This window comes from Oreochromis aureus, linkage group 14, assembly GCF_013358895.1.
Source record: "Oreochromis aureus strain Israel breed Guangdong linkage group 14, ZZ_aureus, whole genome shotgun sequence".
NCBI lineage: Eukaryota > Metazoa > Chordata > Actinopteri > Cichliformes > Cichlidae > Oreochromis > Oreochromis aureus.
The window spans coordinates 20,220,564-20,243,546 of NC_052955.1; the positions used below are offsets into that span (position 1 = coordinate 20,220,564).

The 22,983-nt window shown below is 38.6% G+C and overlaps 1 protein-coding gene across 1 annotated transcript in view; it reads left to right on the top strand.

Annotated features, from left to right (window-relative positions):
* Positions 1-22,983, top strand: part of grik4 (glutamate receptor, ionotropic, kainate 4) — a 320,489-nt gene that overhangs the window by 130,597 nt on the left and 166,909 nt on the right. The window lies entirely within an intron of this gene.

Here is a 22,983-nt window from a genome sequence, read left to right on the forward strand (position 1 = left end):
TAGGACACACAAGTTCATATGAGACTTTACATCCATTAACTTAAATACGCTTTTTTTAAGTATCATAAGTACTGTAGATGATGAATGTAACCAAATAAGGTTGTCAAAGAAATTTGTACTCAGATACTAATTGATATTAAATTACTAGTTGATTAGACATTTATTTACAGCAGTGCTGATACCAACAGTCTTCGGCTCCTCCAGCTGACACACAATTTTAAACTGAACTGGTGCAGAGAAGCAGCACCCCTCTCCACCACACACACCCCATGATGTTCACGACCACATGGACAGCTGCACAACAAACTTGTGCGAAGCATCCTAAAGGCTAACACCCCATATTTATGAGGAATTTCATGAGGTCAGTAAAGCTCCCGGTTCAACAACATCAAGGTTTTAAACAGGTATAATAAATGTTAACCTTGCCAGCCACATGTTAAAATTAGCCATTTAACTATTAGCAAATGCCCAATAATCACTCTAGCCATCTGTTAGGTGAAACATGCTCTTGACTCTCTTTAGTTTGCTCACCAGTCTCATGTCAGGCTGGATAATGCCATCATTTACCTGCTACAGCATGCTCACTCTGATATTGGTGGCATTGTGAGAACCATGTTGTTGTTTTTTGTTGTTTTTTCCAGTGCCTTTAGCACCCTCCACTTCTGCTGAGTGGGAAGCTGGTCAGGATGTGTGTCACCACTTCCATTGTCTCCTAGATTGCTGACTATCTGTCAGAGAGGACTCAATTTGTACGGCAGGGGGCCATCCTGTCTGACGTGGTTGTTAGTAATACCAGGGCACAACAGAGGATGATCCTGTCTCCATTCCTGTTTACTGTGTAGATTTCCAGTATAACAGTGAATCATGCCATCTGCAGCAGCTTTCTGGTGATGCTGCAGTCGTTGGTGTATTAGGGGTAGCTACAAGTAAGAGTACAAGGCAATGGTGGGGATTTTGGTGAAGTTATCCAGGAGAAATCACCTCCCCCTGAATGTGAGTGAGACAAAAGAGATGGTAGTTGACTTCTGGGGGGAAAAAAAGAGAAAAAAACAGTGAAAGAGCCCATTAATATCATAAATGAGGAGGTTAAACAGTTGATACTTGGTTGTTCATTTGAATATGGGTGCTGTGTAGAAGAAGGGATGAGCAGATTTTACTTTCTGAGTAAGCCTCAAATCCTTCAGCGTGTGGAGCAGGATGTTGGAGATCTTCTACCAGTCTACGGTAGCCTGTCCCTTTTGCTTTTGCTGCTATCTGCCTAGTTGGTGGAGGGCGTCAGTGCCAGAGATGCCAGCAGGATCGACAAACTAATCCACAAGGCCGCAACCATCACTGGCCAGAATCTGGAGGCATTTGAATCAGTGAGGGACAAGAGGTCACTAAACAAACTGCTCTCCATCATGGACAATCCATCATTTCCCCTCCATTCTTTACTACAGAGGCAGACGAGCTCATTCTCTCTCACTGCCATAAAATATGCTTCGGGAAATCTTTCCTACCCTTCTCTATAATAAAAATCACAAACATTTTTTGTATTTCTCACTGCCGTTTCTCAGATTTATAGTGCACATATTATTTATGAGTGCTATTTGCACTGCTGTTTGCTAGATTTATATTTTGCAAAATCTCAATCTTATTTTTTTATTTCTCTTCAACTTTATTTTTTACTATTTCATTTTATCACGATTATATTTAAAAGTTTTGCGCTACCTTACATTCACTTTGGGCCTGTGGTACTTTTACTTTTAACTCTGTGTTTTTTATTGTGGCTTATACTTCTTTTTTTTTCTCTATGCTGCTGCTGTAACACAGTAATTTCTCCTGCAGGGTTGGTAAACCTATCTATCTGACTTGCTTTACTATTGTCCTACAACATCTATCTGGTGAGAAAGCTAGCTCTGCTTTGAATAGTAATTAGTGCTTGATACAGTTTTCCCACAAAAAAAGTTCATTAGCAATTCTTCAACACCACCATCTCCTCCTTCTTTCTCATTAAACAAACTACAGTATGTAAATATTGATCTTCCAAAGGGGTAATTACCAAGCACAATGTATCTAAAGCTGAAGAGCAAAATAACAATAAGGAAAACCACAGGGATTAATTTTCATATCATAATATTGCAGAATGGCCCTGCCTTATATTTAGAGCTGAAAACTGAAAGACAAGGTGAGAAAAAGGTAACTTGGTATAAAAGTCTGGCTAAAACATAGGAGCTTTAATTTCCAGCATAGGTAAATTCTCTCGTGTCCCTGACTGTGTTTTCAATAAGTATCACACTCATTTCTGCACACCATCAGTTTAACTGTAGGACTGGGAATCATATCTAGGTTACACTGGAGATCACAGAAAACAAGAAACCTGGCTTTATCTCTGTGTTCCCCTCTCTGCTATAACAGACTGCTTAATTAGAATGCTTAGAAGACAGCGTGAAGACAAGAGGCAAAAAATACCTTTCAAATTACAATTAATTTCAAATGTTGATTGTCTTGTTTTGTTTTTTTTTTTTTCCTTTTCCTGATAAGCTCAATGCTGTTATCCTTTCTATTGTCTGTCAGCTTTATCTAAAACAACTTTTAATTCTTTCTCCCTTTCGACTCCCTTTAAGACAGGCTTTCTTTTATGTAAGAGTTTGACTCAGTGACCCTCATCACACCTCCTATATATAGTATATACACCCATGAGTTAATGATTCCTGTTGCTCTTTGTGTGGGAGACAATCGCAGCTTCAGATTGCTTTTGCTGTAGTGTCATCTTTTTCAGTCACTTTAATGATGACTGAGTTACAGCAGTCTTTACTCGTCTTTCCAGTACTTTTGTGGTTCAGTTCTTTTAAATCATAAAAGCCTAATTTTCATGACACCTTAGTAACACTTCTAGATCCAAAACAACTTGTTAATACCTGCAGATTTTAGAGGCACTTCAGAAAATGCAATAATTTGTCTCTTTCAGGATGATATGGGTCAGTATAAAACTTGTTTTTAAAGATTATTAGAGCTTCTGCATTGTAATGTGCAGCTTTGGTTACACATTTAGCACCTTCAGGACACATTTGTTTCCTCCTGTTATTTTATAAAGCTATTTTTCTCAAGTTGAAAGTCAGGAAGAATAAGGTGACTTTTGGATGAATTTAAAGTGGAAACATTCATATTTTCTTGCTGAGATAAAAAATAACTCAAAATCTGAATTTTACTATGGTTTATGGGCACTGCAAAATATTTTATTATAATGAAATAAAAAATATTATTTGTGACATTGTGACATTATTACTCAGTCTATCATGTCTTATACTGCAAACTTAAGCCTTAGCCATACACATGTAGAGGTTGGTTGGCGACCCACTTATAACCTCCAATTGCTATGGAAAAGTGTGTATTATGTCAGATTTCTGCAGGCACATAGCACCAAGTAGTTACCATGTTTTTACTGATTGGTCCATAGGCCTGCATGACCGGGGCTTAGCAAACAACATCTTCACATGAACAGCCAGTAACCTCCAGCAAGCACTCGCACCTGGTCAGGGGACACTATTTTTTGCCTAGTGACCAGTGGTTGCCAACTGGTTGCCAACTGGTCTCTCGACCTGGGTGACTGGGACCTTAATGAAAACAGTCATTACTCCCTCCCCCTTCAACCAAACCCATTCCCTTTGTTTTAGCTGTATCTATAACTTACTGCAACTCATAGTCAGCATTATGTTCTTACATTAATAAAAAGAAATTAGAATAGAATAGAATAGAATAGCCTTTTATTGATAGAAAAGTATAAATAGTAGGACAGCAAGAATAAATAACAGACAAGAGGAGTATATACAAAACAGGAGGAAGGCACACATTCAACAATATATTGTAGACTGGTAGAGCAATTTATGTAATGTGCCAGTGTGTTTGGCACAGCTGTTAAAGAAATGTGGAATTGGTATTGTGCCTGCCTGAGAATATTTATTAATTTGCTATACATAAAGCTGTTTATAGTGCCTTTTTGTCCTTGTGCACACGACCTAGTGATTTGGGCGTATTGTAGCACTTGATCTCTAAAAGACATTGATCTGTAGCTGAATGAAAAGCAGCCCTTCCAGCCACTTGTGCTGCTTTAGTATTTGAATCAAAAACTTGGCTTTCACATAGATTTTATTGATGTGCACAGGCCTCCTGAATAATTTCAGAGCTGGTTGGGTTTAGGACAGAGTCTGAGCCGCTGCTGAAACACTGTTTGCAGTTTCTGATGTTCACCTCCATTATCCACCACCCTCCAGGTACAAGCCATTTCTCTCACCGGCTGTGCACTGCCACAGAGGCAGGTTGAATCTGTGATTGTTTTCCAGCCAGGCTTCTATGATGGATGACTAGCATGGCTGCTTAATATGATACCTACACACCATAGATGCAGTACATCCAAGAACTGTGTGCAGATGCACTCTGTTTATTGCTTGGATTGGTTTCCATCTTTCATTACTCTCAGTGATGGGTGGTGTGCTGAGTGGGTTCAATTTAATGGTGGGAATTAAACCTGACTATTATGGCAAGATCCATGTAACATATGGTGTATTGTCAGAAAACATGTCTACATTCTGAATGTCAGCCATTAAGAGACATTACGCTGAACTGGCTGCAGCAGCCACTGTATTCATTGCAGGTACTGTGCTCCATTGCCAGCACATGAACTCTACGAGTTAAGGTTTGCCTTTCATTGGTGGCAAAGTTCATCTAAATGGATCAGTTGAACTAATAAGAAGTTGACATACATGTTACTGTTCTTTTTACAATTATAGATTTGCACAAGTTTCTAAATGACTGCAGATCCCAAGATTATGATTTCAGTCAATTATATGTAAGCATAGGTGATTTGGATGTGTCACCACTTTGCCGAGGTCTGGAAGAAGACCTAAACTGTCATCCTTAGATGAGAGGAAAGCCAGGAACCACTGAGGCTCAAGCCTGCTATGAACTAGAAAGATGTATGGTGCACAATTATTCCACCGTGGAAAAAGAACAGTTTGAAGAAATCAAAAACCCCAAATTACCACGACATTCATGCCCCTGATGAGTGTATACAAACCTCTGATCACAGCTTTGAATCCAAAAGCTGAACTTTTGCTAGTAACTCTCCACCAGCATGTTCTAAATTTCAACTTGAATTCTCAGGAGACGTTAGTGTGGCAGTATCTTATAAGAAGAAACAGGCAATCTGCCACTGACTCATGTCATTACGGTTTTAGCTACAGCTACAGAGCAATTAGCTGTAGGTGGCAGTGCCAAGACAAACAGGCTTTAGTTAATTACTTAAGATATTTGACCCCCATTGGCATCTCGGTTTAAACCCTTTTAATTAATTAATGGACAGCAACATCTATATACAAAATCATTCTGTTTTAGCACTCCTACACTAGTGGTAACTGCCAGCTATGTCTGGTTTCATGCAAGAGTTATCAAATGAATTGTATGCATTTTTTCATCTCTATGCCCATTTACATATATCAAATACTAATACTGCAAAACAAGCTAAATGGTAAATATGTAGCAAAAGTGAGCAGTGTTTTAGCCAGCCCTTGCTGGAGTGTAAACAGGGTTCCCTGTCAGCCATCATTAATGGGTGTAATTTTGATGTCGCATGTCACAGGAAAGTGCCAGAGTAAGAGCACTGGGTGTTTTGTGTCTGTGTCTTTACTCAGCAAAGAAAACAACCCAACAACCCGTTATGCCTATAACGGTGGCATTAGAAGGAGGTCTGGGTTGTACATCATTAGAGGAAGAGCAGAGGCGGCCTTGGGGCCTTTCAGGACAGGCAGGGAGCGAGAGATTGACAGAGAAGAAGAGACAGATTGACTGCTTAGTCATAATGGGGATGAAAGCGTACTGCAGCAGTTTAACTACACAAACACAGGCACAAGACAGTAACACACAGATATGCATGGTACATGTAGTTGAGACTCCTGTTTGCGAATACTATAATTACACAGTGATGGCATCAATGGACAAGTTTGAATTTGCCTCCATCTTCAATTCATTCAGTTAATGAGTTGCTTTTTATTTAGCAATAGCTGTGCAGGAGTGATTGATCAGGAGATATTTAATTATTTATATGGTTAATCTGAATTGTGAATTTTGATCTGTTATTCAGAGGAATTGCACATACATGTCATTACATACTTAAATAACAATGCTCTCCAAGTTTTTCCACTCTGCATGAACTAAAAAAAAACAAAAAGCGTGATTAGTTGTGACACAATTAGGACAAGCTGCAAACAGAAGACATCACGGCAGACAAAACATATGACAGAATTGACTAATATCCCAAAGAAAGAATGAAACAGCCAGAGACAAATTCAGGCCACAACTTTCATTAAGAAAAAAAGATGTGTGAAAATTGGATTCAGAGATTTGTGAAATGGGCAATTATCTTTAAGTGTAAGTGATGGGTTTGTTTCCAGGCAACCATATGTACAGTCTACACTCATTGGCCACTTTGACTCTCTTTTGACTTGAGAACAGCCTCAATTCTTCATGGCGGAGATTCAACAAGGTGCATCTCACAGTAGCTGCAGATTTGTCGTCTGAGCATCCATGATGTGAATCTACCGATCTACATCCCGAAGGTGCTCTTGGATTGAGATCTGGTGACTGTGGAGGCCCTTTGAGGCCCCCATTGTCATGTTCAAGAAATCAGTTTGAGATGATTTGAGCTTTGTCACATGTTGTGTTATGGTCAGCAACAGTACTCCGGTAGGCTGTGGCATTTAAGCGATGCTCAGTTGGTATTAAGGGTCACAAAGGGTACCAAAAAAATATCCCATACACCAGCGGTCCCCAACCTTTTTTGCACCACGGACCAGGTCATGTCCAACAATATTTTCACGGACCAGCCTTTAAGGTGTTGCGGATAAATACAACAAAATAAAACCAGTACCAGTACCAAAAAAAAAAAAAGATTTATTCATAACAAACGGGAAAGGACCCAGAGAAACCGAGTAAACAATAAAAACGATAAAAAAATAATGCTAAAAACTGTGAAAACCATAAATATCACACCTGAGCCTTAACTCTCGTGGCTCGGTACCAAACAACTCACAGACTGGTACTGGTCCATGACCAGGGAGTTGGGGACCACAGCCCTACATCTTCACACCACCGCCACCGATAGGATGGATCCATACTTTCATGCTGTTAATGCCAAATTCTTTGAGATAACAACTCCAACATTTGCAATAGCCTCTGGATTGACTGTAAGTACTCTGGGTATTTGTTGTGATCTGAATATTATACCACATCAAGGTCAGGTTCAGTCAGCCTTCTTAAAATGTCATCACATCAAAAGTACAGTAAGATTAAGAAGACAAATCAAAATAATACACCTTCTGCCTTATAATTCTCACTCTTTTATAAATAAACAGCTGTATAAATTAAAGGGCTGTACAGCAGTTGTTGCTATGTTTCACTATGCTTCTGTCACATACACTATAGACGCATGACTTTGCCGACTAAAAGCAAAGCAACATAACAGGAACAAAGTGTTCTTCTTTAGTGCTTAAATGTAAGAAGTCAAACCTGCAACAGTGGGTAGCTGCAGCCATCGACTTGGACTACTCATTACTACACCTACAGCATGTTGCTTCTCCACAATTCGCTCTTCATGTTTCATGTCTTCTGTGAATTTATTCCCAGTAGGGGACCATGTGCACCACACTATGCTCTAAAACTAAACAGGGACATAAAATACCTATGCAGTAAACAATCTTTGTGGTTTGACCCTTACAGCTGTTTAACCATTACTGACAAGCTGTTAGGATTTGGAGGGACATTGATTTTGAAGTCAGGTTTGCTTCCCTCCAATTTATTTTGCCAACTGGGAGCCATAGCTACCTCAGTGTGCCAAGGAACAGATTTTCAGACTACACTGCATGTCTGCTTATGACTTGTGTTTCTGCTTCTCTTTCCGCCTCCCTTTGTGTTGCCCTTGGACTTGCGGCGTTGTACAGTATGATTGAGAGTCTATATCCCTCTAGAGTATTCTGGGGCTCTAAGTCATTTAATACAGACTGTGAGGGGCATCATACACACTGACACACAATACACACAAAGATCAGGGTCAAATATACACATTTTGACCTTTTTGTGTACACACAGACAGCATGCACACTCCTCCAACTTTAGGTAACAGGGAGATTGCAGTGTTGCAGCATGTTGGGAGTTGAAGATACTTGAGAAGAGATAGATCAGTTGAGCGTTTGTTCCACATCTATTCATCTGTGATTCCGCCCCTGCCCTTTTCCTCTCCTTCTCTCTTACTTTCATTTCTCCTCTTACGCTTCATGAAATACCACTGATTTCTACCTCTCCAAAGGCCACTTGTGAGGTACGCCTGCCCATGCAATTCCACTGGGCACCTCCACGAAATTCAAAGAACCAATCAGAGACAATTGTAGATCTCATAATAAGAACTTATTGCGGCTGATTGTGGATTGTGCTCTTTTGGTTTATTGAAAACTTGAATGCAGATGATGCAGTTAAGTTTCATTTAATAGTGACCAATCAGGTTTAAATGTGGAAAGATAGGCATTATGGGATGTTAGAAGAATGAACTAAAAATTGATGTAATTTCGTAAGTGTAGCAAAAAAAAAAAGAAGAAGAAGAAGAAGAAAACAGTTTCTTAGTGGAAAACAGGGTTTTTTTGTTTTTTGGGGGGACTTGGCAGGGAAGTTGTTCAAAGCATCTTGAAAACTTAACACAGCTAGTTCTGTCTCCCCATTTAATCCCAGACCGACTGTGTTGATCCTGTAATGTCAGGATCAGGACCCATACAGGAATCTTATTGCTTCTTCATACTTTTGTGCTAGTGCAGCGCAGAGTCTGTGGTCAACTTTGCACACCGTTGTTTCTATGGTGAAGCTGTACACTGTCGCCAAGGGGCAAGGTCACATATAGTCACTCTAATGGCTGCTATTGCTTGTTTTCTTGTTGGTCTATCGGTCAGCAATGGGGAAGAGCTGGAATGAAACAGTGTTAATAACAATAGAAAGTGTCCACTTCAGCCGCTGTCTGTGCTTTTTAACCTTTGACGCTTTTTCGTGCTTCTACAGTTTGTGGTGAGCTCTGCTGTCACTACGGTTCCTGTTCTGAAAGGTCAGCGTTTGACCCACGCACTGTGCTGTTGGGTTTTTTAAGGACTGCATGTTCATGTTGGTTGTGTGCCCCTCTGTGTAGGCTCAGCGTAGGCCAATACCTACACAAACTGACTCAAACACAGTAGTAAAATAAGCTTTATTTTGTCGACAAGAACGACTTTTACACATTTTCTTTTTGTTGTTGTTGTTTTTTCAAAATTCAGTAAGCTTCTGTATGTATAAATATATATATCTACATATATAAATATGAGCATGGCACACGTAGCTCACCAGAGAAAAATCACCAAATGCTTTCTTACCATTCCATATTAGAAATGGATCATGTAGGGAAATGATGAATCCTCAAAAGTAAAGAGCTCAACAGTGGTGGCCTTTAAGCAAGAACGTTTGTGGAGTCTGCATATCCTCGATGTCTCTGCATAGGTCTACTCCGGAGGATTGTAACTCTAAATTAGCAGTAGGTATCGATATACAAATGCATGGTTCTCTGTATTCCTGCCACAGATCGGTGATACCCGGGTGCTAACAGCTGGGTTAGCACCCAGCCCCCATGACTTTAAGTTAACCAGTTAAGAAAATAAATCGATGGATAAATACAAAAGACTGAATCAACTATTCAAAATGCCACATGTTTAACATACTCTAATAGCCCCAGTATAGTCTGGGTGTGTTATTAGACCAATAACTCCCAAAAAAATGAACATTAATATTAAGTTATTAAGCAATATTCTGTTCTTCCTTAAAATAGTTGAAATTAAAAGCTCCTTTGCAATAATTTGGATGTGAAGCTTTTACAAAAGCTAATTTCCTACTCAAAAAAAGGATCTTATAAAATGGCCTTGACAAAATTATTGATAACCCTTAGAAGTGGTTATAATTAAACAGATTGTGGTGAAATTTCAAGTAGACTAAAGACTGTTGTGTTTAATTGTTTTCTTCAATCTTAGAATTGTATTCAGCCCATTTAAATGGGCCTCCACACCCTCTAGCAGACCGTTACATGGGAAAACCTTTTGTATACAAGCGCGTTGATCCACACAGGTGTGCACACGGGTGTTCACTGTTCGTAGACATAAACTACACCTTTCTTAGCTGCTACTTCAAAGCACATTGTGCGCTGTCTGTCCTGCGTGCTGCACAACAACTTTCAATATTTAGTATTTACTGCTGTTCACACTCAGCTAGATTAACGTGATGGTGTTGTGTTTAGTATGTTGCTTTGTTTTTGTTTGGTTTTTTTTGCTTGTCTTCTTCTTTTTTTCTCTCAACAGGTGATCCAGGAGATTTTTTTTTTTTCTTTCTCTTTGTCTTTGTAAGTGCCCTTTCTCACTGTCCCTTTTCCTTCTGTTTTCTTTTCCTTCCTCTCTTTCTTTCTCCCTTTCCTATCCCCAGTCATGTCTGTCCCATCTGTAACAACTGAAAATAAAATAAATAATAACAACAAAGTTTGATCAAATGGACCAATACGGCAATGCCATGATGATCCATTTGGCAAAATAAATCCATTTGGTATCCTTGTTGGTCTTCAGACAACAATTCTGACGGCTTAAGAACCAAATGGGACAGACAAAAAAAAAAAAAAAAAAAAAAAAAAAAAAAAATGAATTTTTTTGAAGTTTTATATTATTAATTTGTTTTACATCCAGCATATTTCACGTACCCAAAGGTACAACAAATATTCTCAGATTTCCCTGGCACAGTATATACTGATTGAATAAAACAAAGTGAAGTCCTGAAACTGTTTACTGTAAAAAGTGTTTGTATGTTTTTTTTCTGAGAAGCTGCAACCAAAGAATAGCCAATCCACTGGTTTCACACGAACTTGTGACTGTCACGATGTCTACACTGTGCAATGAACCTACCTTGACACATTTAGTGTTTCATGGAAACCTATGTGGAAATAAGAAAAAAAAAAAAAAAAAAAAAATGGGTGCTCATTGTACTGTGTATACCCTAGACTAAATATAAACACAATAAAGAACAGTGAGGAGACGAGGAAAAATATATACCAAGCCTCGCCATGCTCATATTATTAGGTAGTTTCAGTACAATGGGATCTTAGCCAAGCTCCCTAAAGTTTGCCACAAAAGAAGAACTGTCCCTGGATTGAATTAATTTGATATATATAGTTTACGGTATTTTAAAGCAGACGGGGGCTGGCCTTCCTGAATGAAAGTGGCTCCATGTGACCGAGGAAGAGCTTCACATTTAAAGCTAAAAAATTCAAAATTCAGACTAGGGTGAAATAAATGTTAATGAGTACGTACCACATTGACTAGGTAAAATTATGCCTTTAGCCAAGTCACAGAAACCAACCACAAGTGTGCATTCTTTCAAAGAAAGAAAATCATCAGCTGTGAAAATTTTAGTGAGAGCTTGAGCAGGCTAAGTTGTTATATGGTGTTTTTGTGCTGTGTCTGGCACATGGATGACTTAGACCTGTGTAAGGCAAAATAGAAGCAAAAGATTATTAAGAGAGCGTGTCATGTCAGAGACCTTTGTCTCAATTGCAGGATATCCAAAGGTTAATCACCAAACAGACATGACATATGCAGACACATACAAGCACCCAGGACTAGAGGAGAAGAAAACATTGAGTCCTGATTTGAAAAAATTAAAAATCTATAGAAAGAGATGAATCTTAGATTCCTCAGTTTGCTCAGGAGTCATGAGCCAAAATACCCGAGAAGTATAAACGTTTCATTAAGATCCCCAACAAGCTTTGTCCCATTTTCATAACACGACACAACACAAAAAATACGCTGGTCTGTTCATATCAAATGGAGAATAATTGATTTTCTGATACTCAGGCCTCAGTTTTAAATACTTAATTTATTTATTTTAATTTATTTTTAAGTAGAAGAGTTCCAGTAACTTTGGCCATATTAACTGATAAGTCACCAAGTCATTAACTCTTTCTGAAATCTAACTGATGCTGGTCGGAGATCCAGTGAAGATAGAGGCGTTATTCAAAAGAGCCATAACATTATCCATCACAAGCTGTTACTGTATGTCAGGAACTAAGAGCAGCACAGCTTTTCCAATGCATCTTCTCTACACTTTGCAAGGAAAGGCAACGACAAGTCTGTGAGATATTAATACCAATAAAATTAATTGATTTTATTTTAAATGTACGCACTTAAGGCATTCACTTGTTGCTTTTTGTTGCTTTCTTTTTCTTTTTTTGCTTAAAGCACATTAACAGAGTTTACACTATGTTAATTCTCGGTAAATCAAAAGCTCAGGCTCTTGCTACAAAGACTTTTCACATTATGGCAGTTACTTTACTAACAATGTTTAATTGAAGATTTTGTGTTGAGTAGCTTTATTTACAGCACTACATTTCCCCTCGTTAACACAGGTATTAATTCGCACTTTGTTTCCTCCCATTAGTCACTCTCATTTGCTCCTTGGTCTGCTAGCACTAAGTAAACAAAGCAAAATGGGCACATGACCTCTTTTTGTAGAGGATTCTTCTTTAGGCAAGACGTTATAGACTGCAGCTGTCTTTGGTTGACTGTCCTTACAGACTCTATAGCAAAAGCATGGAGTCCCTCTTAGACAAGGTTAATAGGGTAATCATGGTATATATACTTTAATGACAGGTGGCTGAGCCAGAAACTTTACAACATATGCTTAGACCGGAATAACAAATGAACTGGTCCTTCAGTATGAGGACGATGAGTTCAAAGACAATACTGGTAGGCCGAAAGCTTTGGTAATTTGTCTACTGACGCTGGCAGTGTTTTACTAGCCTGAGGGCAGTTCTCATTTTGAAAATTCAGTTAGGGGAGGAGATTATTGAAACTGAGACTTTACAACCTGCAATTAGCACAAATATCTCACATCATCATTTAATTAAAATTACTGTCCTTTAGGGACGATTCCACTCTTCTGTCATCATAATATTGAGCCATTTAGTGCTAAGTCCCCTCCTAAATTCCAAAAAATGCCTGGAGATTTTTTTTCACACCGGCTATCAAAATGCTATTAAATATTGATGAATCGGGCAGACTTAAGATCATCTTTGACTAAGCCCCCTGCTCCCCCCGTATTTTGAAGGTGGTTTTGTCACTTGAGGCCATCGACCTTGCTTTGCAACTTAGCTCTCTGTCTAACTGTATGTGTTTTCTTGCTCCCGTAAGCCTTTCGTTTCATTTTCAACCTGTTGTTACTGACACACAATGCTGTTTACTTGTACACTGTGAAATTATCCGCATGTTGGAGTTCACACTGAATGTGAACGATATGTTTGCGAGCTTTTGTTTAACAGCTTGCGTAGTGCAGTCGTAAGGTGTAAATGAGGTGCAATAAACCTGTTAGTAAGAGTATGTAGTTAATTACTGTGCGTCTGAATGCATAGATGTCAACTATGAATAATTATAGACACTGATATGTTCTCGGGAACACAAAGGACTCCTTCTGTTTGTCTAGTCTGAGCGATGCAAACAAGCTACCTTTGAGTGAATTAGGGAGTGTTATCAATTGTGTTTCGGCTGGTTTTTATTTGACGCATGCTAAGTTTTTGCAGGATTTTGAGTAGCTTGAGTAATTTTTGGGATTGTTTAATATTGGGCTTAGCTACAGCATTTTTTTTCAGTCTCCTGGTAAACTGGAGGTGCTGCTGAGCTTCAGGATAGCAGGACTGATTCAGCTGCTGTAACAAAGATATCTAGTATAGTGACAGGCAGAACAATAGAAGCCTGTGCCTCAGATGAAGACACCGGGGTACTCATAGGCACATTGTTATATAAGGTGTATAAGCCCCGAGAAGAAAATGCAATGCAAAGCAATGCAGTGTTTTTCAAAGTCATGTGAGATTAAACCAGTATCAGTACACTTTCAATCTAGTATTTATTATTTGTGTTACACCGCTTTATTAAACTCTTAAACTTTGCTACTGCTGTGCTCAGTGTTTTCCTTGTGGTCTTAGCCTCTTTTCTTTCTCTCCTTCTTTCTTTTTTTATATAAAGGTTGCCCTTCTGGGAAAGAGAATCTCATTTCTGATACGTTTCCAAAACTACAAACTGCAGAACAGTATGGAAAAACTCACCAACCATATTTCAAGCAATCGATTTTTCTAACTAAACACTATATGTGTTTTCAAATGGACTTCTTAAGAGTCAAGACATCTTCTTTGACATGTTAGATTAGTGTATCATCATCTTAGACTTGCTACCAGTATAGATGAGGTGATTCTACTTGTATTCCCACTGACAGGTAGGCCACTGAGATTTGATGTCACATTAAATGTGTGTTTACTGCTTGGAGATGTTAGTGAGCTACATGCTGGTTGTGAACATCCAGTTCATTCTTGAACAGAGAGTCTCAGGTCATTTCAGAGAACTGAACAGCAGAGCAGTGACTGATATTTATCATATACAAATGCCTCCTCCTTCTCGTCTTCTGAGTGCATTGTGTTCGCTCGTGTCTACACGTTTCACGCGGACTGACATTCTCTTTGAACTCACTGCAAATATTCACCCGAGGAGCACGTGTACCACATGCATATTAATTTTCCGCAGCTTGTGACAGTCAAACAGTCTCGAACATCGGTCACACATCACTTATTCCCATCTACAAGTTGCTTTTGTGCCATTTCTGCGATTCCCATTGCAGCAGTACATGAATATATGCTAATATATGAGGCTCATTATGCATCTGACGTGCCTTTGGTTTAAAGTGTCAGTTTTAATTGTCCATTTGCAACTGAATAACACTGTCTTTGATGTATGATTGACAGTTTTGATATGTGGATTGTGTAAACTGTTGCTCTGACAAGGCAAGTCAAACAGCTGTCAGACCAACCTGTTCCAGCAGTCGCTAAGCCTTCCTTATGCTTCCCAATTCACATACCGCAGACAGTCTGACTAGCTTAGTGGTCAAACCGAGCCCACTGATTCCAGGATAGGAGTTTGCGATAGATGTAAAGAATATAATTATCAACATTTTTAGATATGCATTAATAATTACAATAAAATAGGACTCAAATTCTTCATTCCACATACAAATCAGTGCTACTGTCAGACAGTCAGCAGGATTAATATTTAAGGTCGATCATCGTGCCAGCTAGTCAGACAGTAAGCCATCACCTCTCCCCTACTCCTCAATATGTTTAAGTTGAGGCTTATACTTGTAATTGTTGTAATTATAATTGATGGCAGTTGCTGATATAGATGTCTGACTGTAATAAAACACAGCCACTATATTAGTCTGTCTGGTGGTTCCAGCAGTCTATCACTACTCTCCGCCAAAAATGCGTGCAATAAATTGCCAGTAAGCATATAAACTGGAAGAGTGTGTTTGTGTGCTTATGGGTGTCATTTAGTGGAATAGACGACTCAAGTATAATCATTTTTTTCATGTTTTTTTTCTTTTAATTTTCATTTAACATAGTGAGGAGCATACGTGCACGCATGCTTTTTCACTCAACAGAGGGGAGCAGGGAACTGGGGGAGCTTTGAGAATTAGATTGAAGAAAATTTGTTGTATTGCTTTTAGAGTGTTTTCCTCCCCTGTATAAATACAAAGCCCTGTTTGTCAAGTATGACACTGATACTTAACAGTGGTCTGTGCTGAAAGAATTCTGGTGTCCCCCTGTGATTTTAATAAAACAGGGATTTTACCAAAATCATTCTGGGTGTCTGTGTCTATGTGTGCAAATGGCTGTGTTTTTATTAAACAAGCGTGCACCAGCCAGTAGAGAGAGGGATATTCAAAATTAGTCATGAGGAAGGATTGCCATGCTGTTTTTGAACACGGTTCAAGTCAAACCAAAAGCCTCCTTCAGTGGTTCATCTAGTATATTTTCTTATCTTGAAGCTGAAAGAATAAACATAAATGTATCCATTTCCCACATTTTCACATAATTAGCACATTTTTAATCTCTTTGTTGTTTGCATATTGTTGCCATTATTTATTGATGATACCTGTGGGGGAAAAAAAAACATTCATTCTAAGGATGGATTTTTTTCTTTGCAAACTAATTAGTGCACAATGCTAAAAGCACCTATTTAAGCTGCGTTAATTGAGTTTTTGTTACTAGGCGTACGGGGGAAAAAAGTGGTAGAAACAAGCTTTGTTCATGGATAATGTGTTAGCAAACATGCAACACAGAAAACACAGAGTGGCATGAATTGTGCTTTTTCAGTTTCTTCGAGTCCAGCAAAACCTTTAAAGGGAGAGATTTGCTTTTTTGTAGTACATATATATATATATATATATAGCGAGAGAGAGAGAAATTACAGTATACAGTCTTTATTATAGTGTATGTATCTGAAACCCTCTCACTTTTAGAGCCCTTAAAGTCCTGCTCAGAAAAGCTATGATTACGTAGCGGTCCATTTTCTCTGATTTCATCTCACATTCTTTGCCTGCGCTGGCTGTGAGCAAAGAAACAAAAGGAGAGCTACAATAGCCGACATTTTATACAATCCTATTCAGTATTCAGGGGAGGCTTATGCCGAAAATGCAATGGGTACAACTCTGTGCAATATGATTGTATGTCTGTCTGCCTGTTTATGCCAACTGACAGCTGAAGTAATCTGTGCCACTGTCCTCTTCATTCCTCTACAATCTGGTCTCTGCAGTGGGACTTGTACTCAATTCTGATCCTCAGGAAGAATTACTGTTATTCTTTCATGAGGTGAATACCAAATATGTTACTGTAAATAACTGAAATATTACCATTACTGCAGGTGACTGTAAAATATATTTAAACTTTGTGTCATGGACCACTCTGAATCTGAAGCGTCACTTTATTGGGTACACCTTGTATTGCATTGAAATCTGATGACTGTTTTTAGCACAGTGAACTTGTAATGTTCAAGAAACCAGTTTGAGGTGAATTGAGGTTTGTGACATGGTGTGTTATCCTGCTGAAAGCATCCATTAGAGTTTACTGGGTGCACTGGTCATTAAGGGATGCACGTGGTCAGCAACAATACTTAGGTCAGATGCACCATTTAAAGTATTCTTAACTGCTACTAAAATAATATCCCCCAAACCATTATATCACCAGCCTGAACTGTTGATAGAAGGTGGGATGGATCCCTGCTTTGCTGTTGGTTACACCACATTTGGACCCTACCATCTGAACGTTGCAGCAGAAATTGAGATACATGAAACTAGGCAATCTTCTGTTGTCCAGTTTGAATTGTCGCCTCAGTTTCCTGTTTTTAGCAGATAGGTGTCACAGCTGGTGTGGTGACATGTTAGAAATCAGAGATTCCCTTCTGCATATGTCGGTTATAACAACTGGATATTTGAGTTACTGTTGCCTTCCTTTCAGCTCAAGTAGTTTGACCATTGTCTGCTGACCTCTGGCATCAACAAAGTATTTTCACTGACACATTTTCTATAGAGATGACTGTGTGAGAAAATCCCAGTATATGAGCAGTTTCTAAAACTCTCAGAGCAGCTGGCACCAACAACTGTGCCATGTTCAGTCACTTAAATTGCCTTTCTTCCTCATTCTGATGCACAGTTTGAACTTCAGGAGGTCATCTTGAGTATTTCTATATGCCTACATTGAATTTCTACCATCTGATTAGATATTTATGTAGCAAGCAGTTGAACAGGTGTACCTATAGTAACAAAGGTTCAGTTGAGTATAGATTGGTGTGAAAGGTACTGCTGTGCAAACCACTTATTGTGCTCAGTGACTTCATTAGGTTAATTCTCCTGTGTTTGGGCTTCAAGTCTTTTGCTTTGTCTATTTTTTTAAATTTTTTATGTGAACAGCCTACAGTGTTGTAGATTTCTGCCTTAACAGAATACCTTAACCTAAGAAACCTAATGAGATAAGAAAAGCAAAAATAAATAAATAAATAACAGAAAAGAATGAAAAAGAAAATTTGACTTGAAGGTGGTGAGCAGTGGCCAAGTTACTTGAAGTAATTAGTTACTAATTATTTCTCCAAGAAAGTAATCCTGTTACTTTACTGATTACTTAGTTTCAATATTAATTAATTACTTTACTTTACTTTACTAAAAATATGATACACAACCTGAATACATAATAAAGCGATAGACCTTTCAGCCCAATTCTATTTTTTCTGCATAATCCATCTTATAAAATTGAATCACATGAAAAAGTCTCTTTTTAAAATTTGTTTTATTAGTTTTAATCTTTAACTTCATGCATCAAGCAAAAATTAAATTATATGCAACAGTCTCTGACTTGAAGAAATTTGTTTAACCTTTAAACCTATTTTCTGCATATAAAATAATTTTTTGTGTTTACACTCACTCTTTCAAATAGATGCGATTAAATAACAGCAAAAAATAAATAAAATCACAGATTCAGCGGCACTAAGTCCTGTCGCTCTTAAATCTGTTTTCACCTGTTTAGCAGGAGTGGAGGTGGAGGTTTGTCTGGTCCCACAGCGGTCATGTCAGCGGGGGGATCCGGGGGTTTCTCTGAGAACTTCACATTCCCGTGGCAGCGTGCTCGGTGCTTGATCAGATTTGAAGTTTTTCTTTGTAGAAACAAGTTTTCTCCTCACGGAGAGTGAACATCAGAAGCTTTTTTACAGATTTAAACTCAAAGTAATGTCAGTACTTCCAAGCTTTAAACGCTGCATGGCCATACTTTCTCCCGCCCTCTATTATTATCCATTGTTGATCTTCACACCTCTGTTGCTACCACGGCACGGACGTCGCAGGCTCGTACGTCATTGTCATGAGACACTATCATAAACAAAATCACGGTCTAGTAATGCAGCGTGCTTATGAGAAAGTAACAGTAATCTAATTACTCATTACTTGAAAAAAGGAATCAGATTACTGTAACGCGTTACGGCCCATCTCTGGTGGTGAGTAAACAGAAGAATGCTTGGAGCAGTAGGTGTATCAAGGAGCGTTATATACCTCCGTCTCCTGAACCGCTTCATCTCCTGTTCTTTTCACTACGTATTTTTCTTAATAGAATTATATTTTTTTTAAGTCATTTTCATCCCAAGCACAACCTAAAGGGCCAGCATGCAATTTAGCCACTTTGGCTTCAGTACAGAAGCCCTGCGGTAGTAAAGATATATCAGTCTGTGTTTGTGTTTCTGAAAAGAGAAGCTGAACTGAAATTAATATCATAGGTTTGGGTGTGTTAAAAATGAGGGCAATCATTCAGCTCAGTTTTCATTTTACCCCTGTATCGAGCGTATTGGAATTTGTGTTGAACGCTAAAATGAATGAGCTTATCTCACTGAAAAGCCATTAGTGTTACAGATTGCATTGACTTTCACTCTAAAGCCTGCCAAAGCTTTTGTCTCTACTCAGCGGTGATTTAGCCTGCGAAGGCTTCTGCAACATATCTAAGCTATCATTGACATTGATTGGCCATATTTAGTATCAAGGGAATCAGCATTGTGTTTTTAATTTAATGTCTCACTTCTCATATTCTCATATGCTATCAAATAAATGGCACCCTGTTGGAAGAAGCGGTTAAGCTTCATATTGTTAACTAGCGTGGTGCTGTGTTTGCGTTGGGAATCTTGGTAGTTAAAAAAAATCTTTCACTTCCTGTTCAGTCTTCCCCGTTCTACGCTGTGGGTTATCAGGTGTTAGCTGGATGAACGTATTTTACATTGTTGAAAACATGCTGCTGTAAAGTCAGTCTAATTGAACAATAAAGCGCCGTAATCCCCCTGTGTGCATAATGATATAAGCTGCAAGGAATATTCAGTACTCAATTAATTTTGGAATGGGCGTCATTCAGTGCTGTTTTTCTGTTTTTCTTCTCTGCTGAACACCTCAAGGGAAGACTTTTGACAGCTGTTATTTGCATAGTTTTCCTAGAAAAAGTCTGTGAAATGATCTTGATGTGTTGACAGTCCTATCCAGCTGTTCCTCTGGGCTCCTGAGCAATAACAGTAAGGTAGTGCGAGAACAGAGAGGGACGGTCTTATTGCCATCTTAGGCGGTGAGCTGCTTAAGGTTTATATTAGTAATATAAACACTACATGCAGATCCAGGTAAACCTCATGTAATGACCTTTTTCATGGGGCTTATTCTGTGGTGCTACAGTGCGGTTGATGGGGAATTATTCTTTTTTCCTTTTGCTTATATTGTTCACTAATGTAACATAGTAAATGTACAAATCCATACATTTCCAGAAACATCTGCAAAATAATCATCTGTGAGTCTGCTCTGTTCCTAAAAAGGACTTTGCTTCACTTTCCTTTACCTTTCCTTTCCTTCTAGTTAGTGAGTTCAGAAACAACATGTACAGTACAGTCAGGGCTTATTAAACCCTGATTTGGTAGGCGGGGAATGCTAAGAACGGGTATAACAGCGCACCGTGGGGAGAAGAATTACTTAGAAATGATTCACACAAAAACTTATTTTGTGAGTTTGTGTTCAGGCTGTGATCAGCTGACCTGTGATGCTGCTGCTGTGAGATGCTCAGATTTTGAGCAGATGTTTCATAAGCTATGGGGCAGATTTCCAACCCTAGACTGTATAAAGCAAGAGTAAGAGGTGAAATTCAGTAAGTGAATCTGATCTGTATCATTTTTTTGTAAACTGGTGGTATTACCCTGGTTGTAACCTAACATAAACTGTGAACATCACTGCGACCTTTACCACAGCACTGCATACTGACCAGCTTACCCTGCACTAAACTGCAACAAACTGCCTAGTACAGTTTTTGCGTGCAACTTTGAAATCCATCGCAAAATTAGTAAACTTAAGTTTCTTTTGCATGACATTTCACAAAAAACCTAATTCAGCAGCACATCATGCACAGATTAAAGATCTAATTTAAAGAGTTGAAAGTGAATTAGGACCTTACATACACTTGCTGGAGTCCTTGTCTTTGTCGATAATCTCTGATCGTCCCTTTCTGTTCTCTCTTTCTTACATCTTTATCTCTGAGAGTGGCATTCATTAACTTTTTTTCCTCTCTCGGGAAATACAGCGACTGTACATTTAACTAGCAGACACACTGTGTGACAAACTGTGCAGAAACAAGTTGTGTGTTTGGTGATGCTTGTTGCATTATTTGAAAAGCTGAATTTAAAATAGCATTTCTTTAAATGGCAGATTAACATTTATGCTCGCTACTTTGTAAGACTAGCTAAATGCCAAAGTACCACAACTGCAACTTCAGTTACATCTGCACCCTGAATGCGTCACGAGAATGAGGAAAGGAATGTGTTGAGGGTGTATGTAAACCTGGGATATCTTTATTTTCTTGTTGCTGAGCAATGCTGTCCATGCTGTCACTGGAAGAGATGTCAGGTTGTAGCACATGAAAATATCACATAACACATATGTGAAAGTAATATGTTTTAACCTGCCTGTCAGACTTAATTGCTCATTAATAGAAGGTGTTGGAATGCCAGTTCCAGTCAACTTTAACCCAAGTACAGAACTGTAAAACAAATTTAAAAAACACATTAAGAAAGTTTAATGGCATTGTAAGATATGCATTGTGACTCATTTATTTATCTGGTTTTATACTCACTTGCTACTTTTCTGGCGGTGGCTAAGAAATGGCATAATGAATTAACCAAAACCATGGTACTCATAGCAGCAAACTGCTAAAATCTGCGAGAAAGTGTGTAGATTAAATGAAACAACATTTAAAAGAACCGATACTAAGATTTGCATGACACTGACTCCATCTTCAAATCTCCCTCTTTAATTGTTGTCCATCTCTGGTCCAGTTACCCAGCTGAGACACTCTAGACAAGCACGTCCTGTAGTCCAAAGAGTGTCTTCCTGCATCCATAATAATCACACAGGTGCAAACGCAGGACTGTTGGCTTCCTCCCTTTGAAAATGATATTGTGGCTACATTTGCACCTCTACTGGCTTCTATATTTATTTCTGCATAAATATAGAAGACCTTACTCTTTCCAGTCCAGCTGCAATAGCCTTGCTGTCTGCCATCGTCATACTGTCTGACATTTGGATGCTTTGCCCTCCACGCACCTAACAGATTAAACTGGCTTACTCTGTTTGGTAGGATGAGCCTAAAGAAACTTTGCTTGTTTTTTATTGAAAATAAAGTATTTTAAGGCAGCTGTAGTGTACTTTATAGCAGAAAACAGTCACTGTGGTTGCAATGACTTTGTCCCTGATCCCCGTCCCCCCACCCTACATCCCCCTTTAAAAAAAACAGAAAGTCTCTTTATGATCTGGAACATAAAACACTGTCAAAGAGATGACGCCGTCCTCTATCGCTGCGTACCAGAACCACCCACTCCTTCATGCTTCGTAAATGTCAGCTTGAATAACGCCAGACCTTGATGAAGAGTGAACAGATCTCGTTTTAATCAAGCATCTGAGAATCACTTTAAGAAGGTGTGATGAGGTAAAATAGGGTTAAAAATACCGTCAACCGCATTAATGTTTTACATTTGTGAATCATGTTGTGAATTAATTATGGCATCTGTTGATTTTCTAGTGTTTAGCCTGATAGAGCTGCATGCAATTAGGTGAGGGAAAATATAAAGAAAATATAGGAAACAGTTACATCTAGAGGACATTAACTGCACACGGGAAAAACAAATAAAATAGAATAAAATTACTAGAAATTAAATACTAAAATGACTAAAAATGAAACTATTTCTTACCTATTACCTACGATAATTTCATTTTATGCCTCTTGCAGGCAGAAAACTCGCTGGTATGGCAAACCTTTATAGCAAATAGTTAAGTATTTACACAGGCAGGAAACAGGGAACAACATTATGATTCATTTGGAGTCATATTGCTGTCCACCTGGGAAATGGAAGTCAAATATATCCCCTTTGGTTTTCAGTCCTTTACAACTCCTGATGGAAACTGCTCAGAGGGTTTAATACAGACCCAGAAATTTGGTTCAAGATGCTTCAAGTCACCTTATGTGACTTTTTGCTT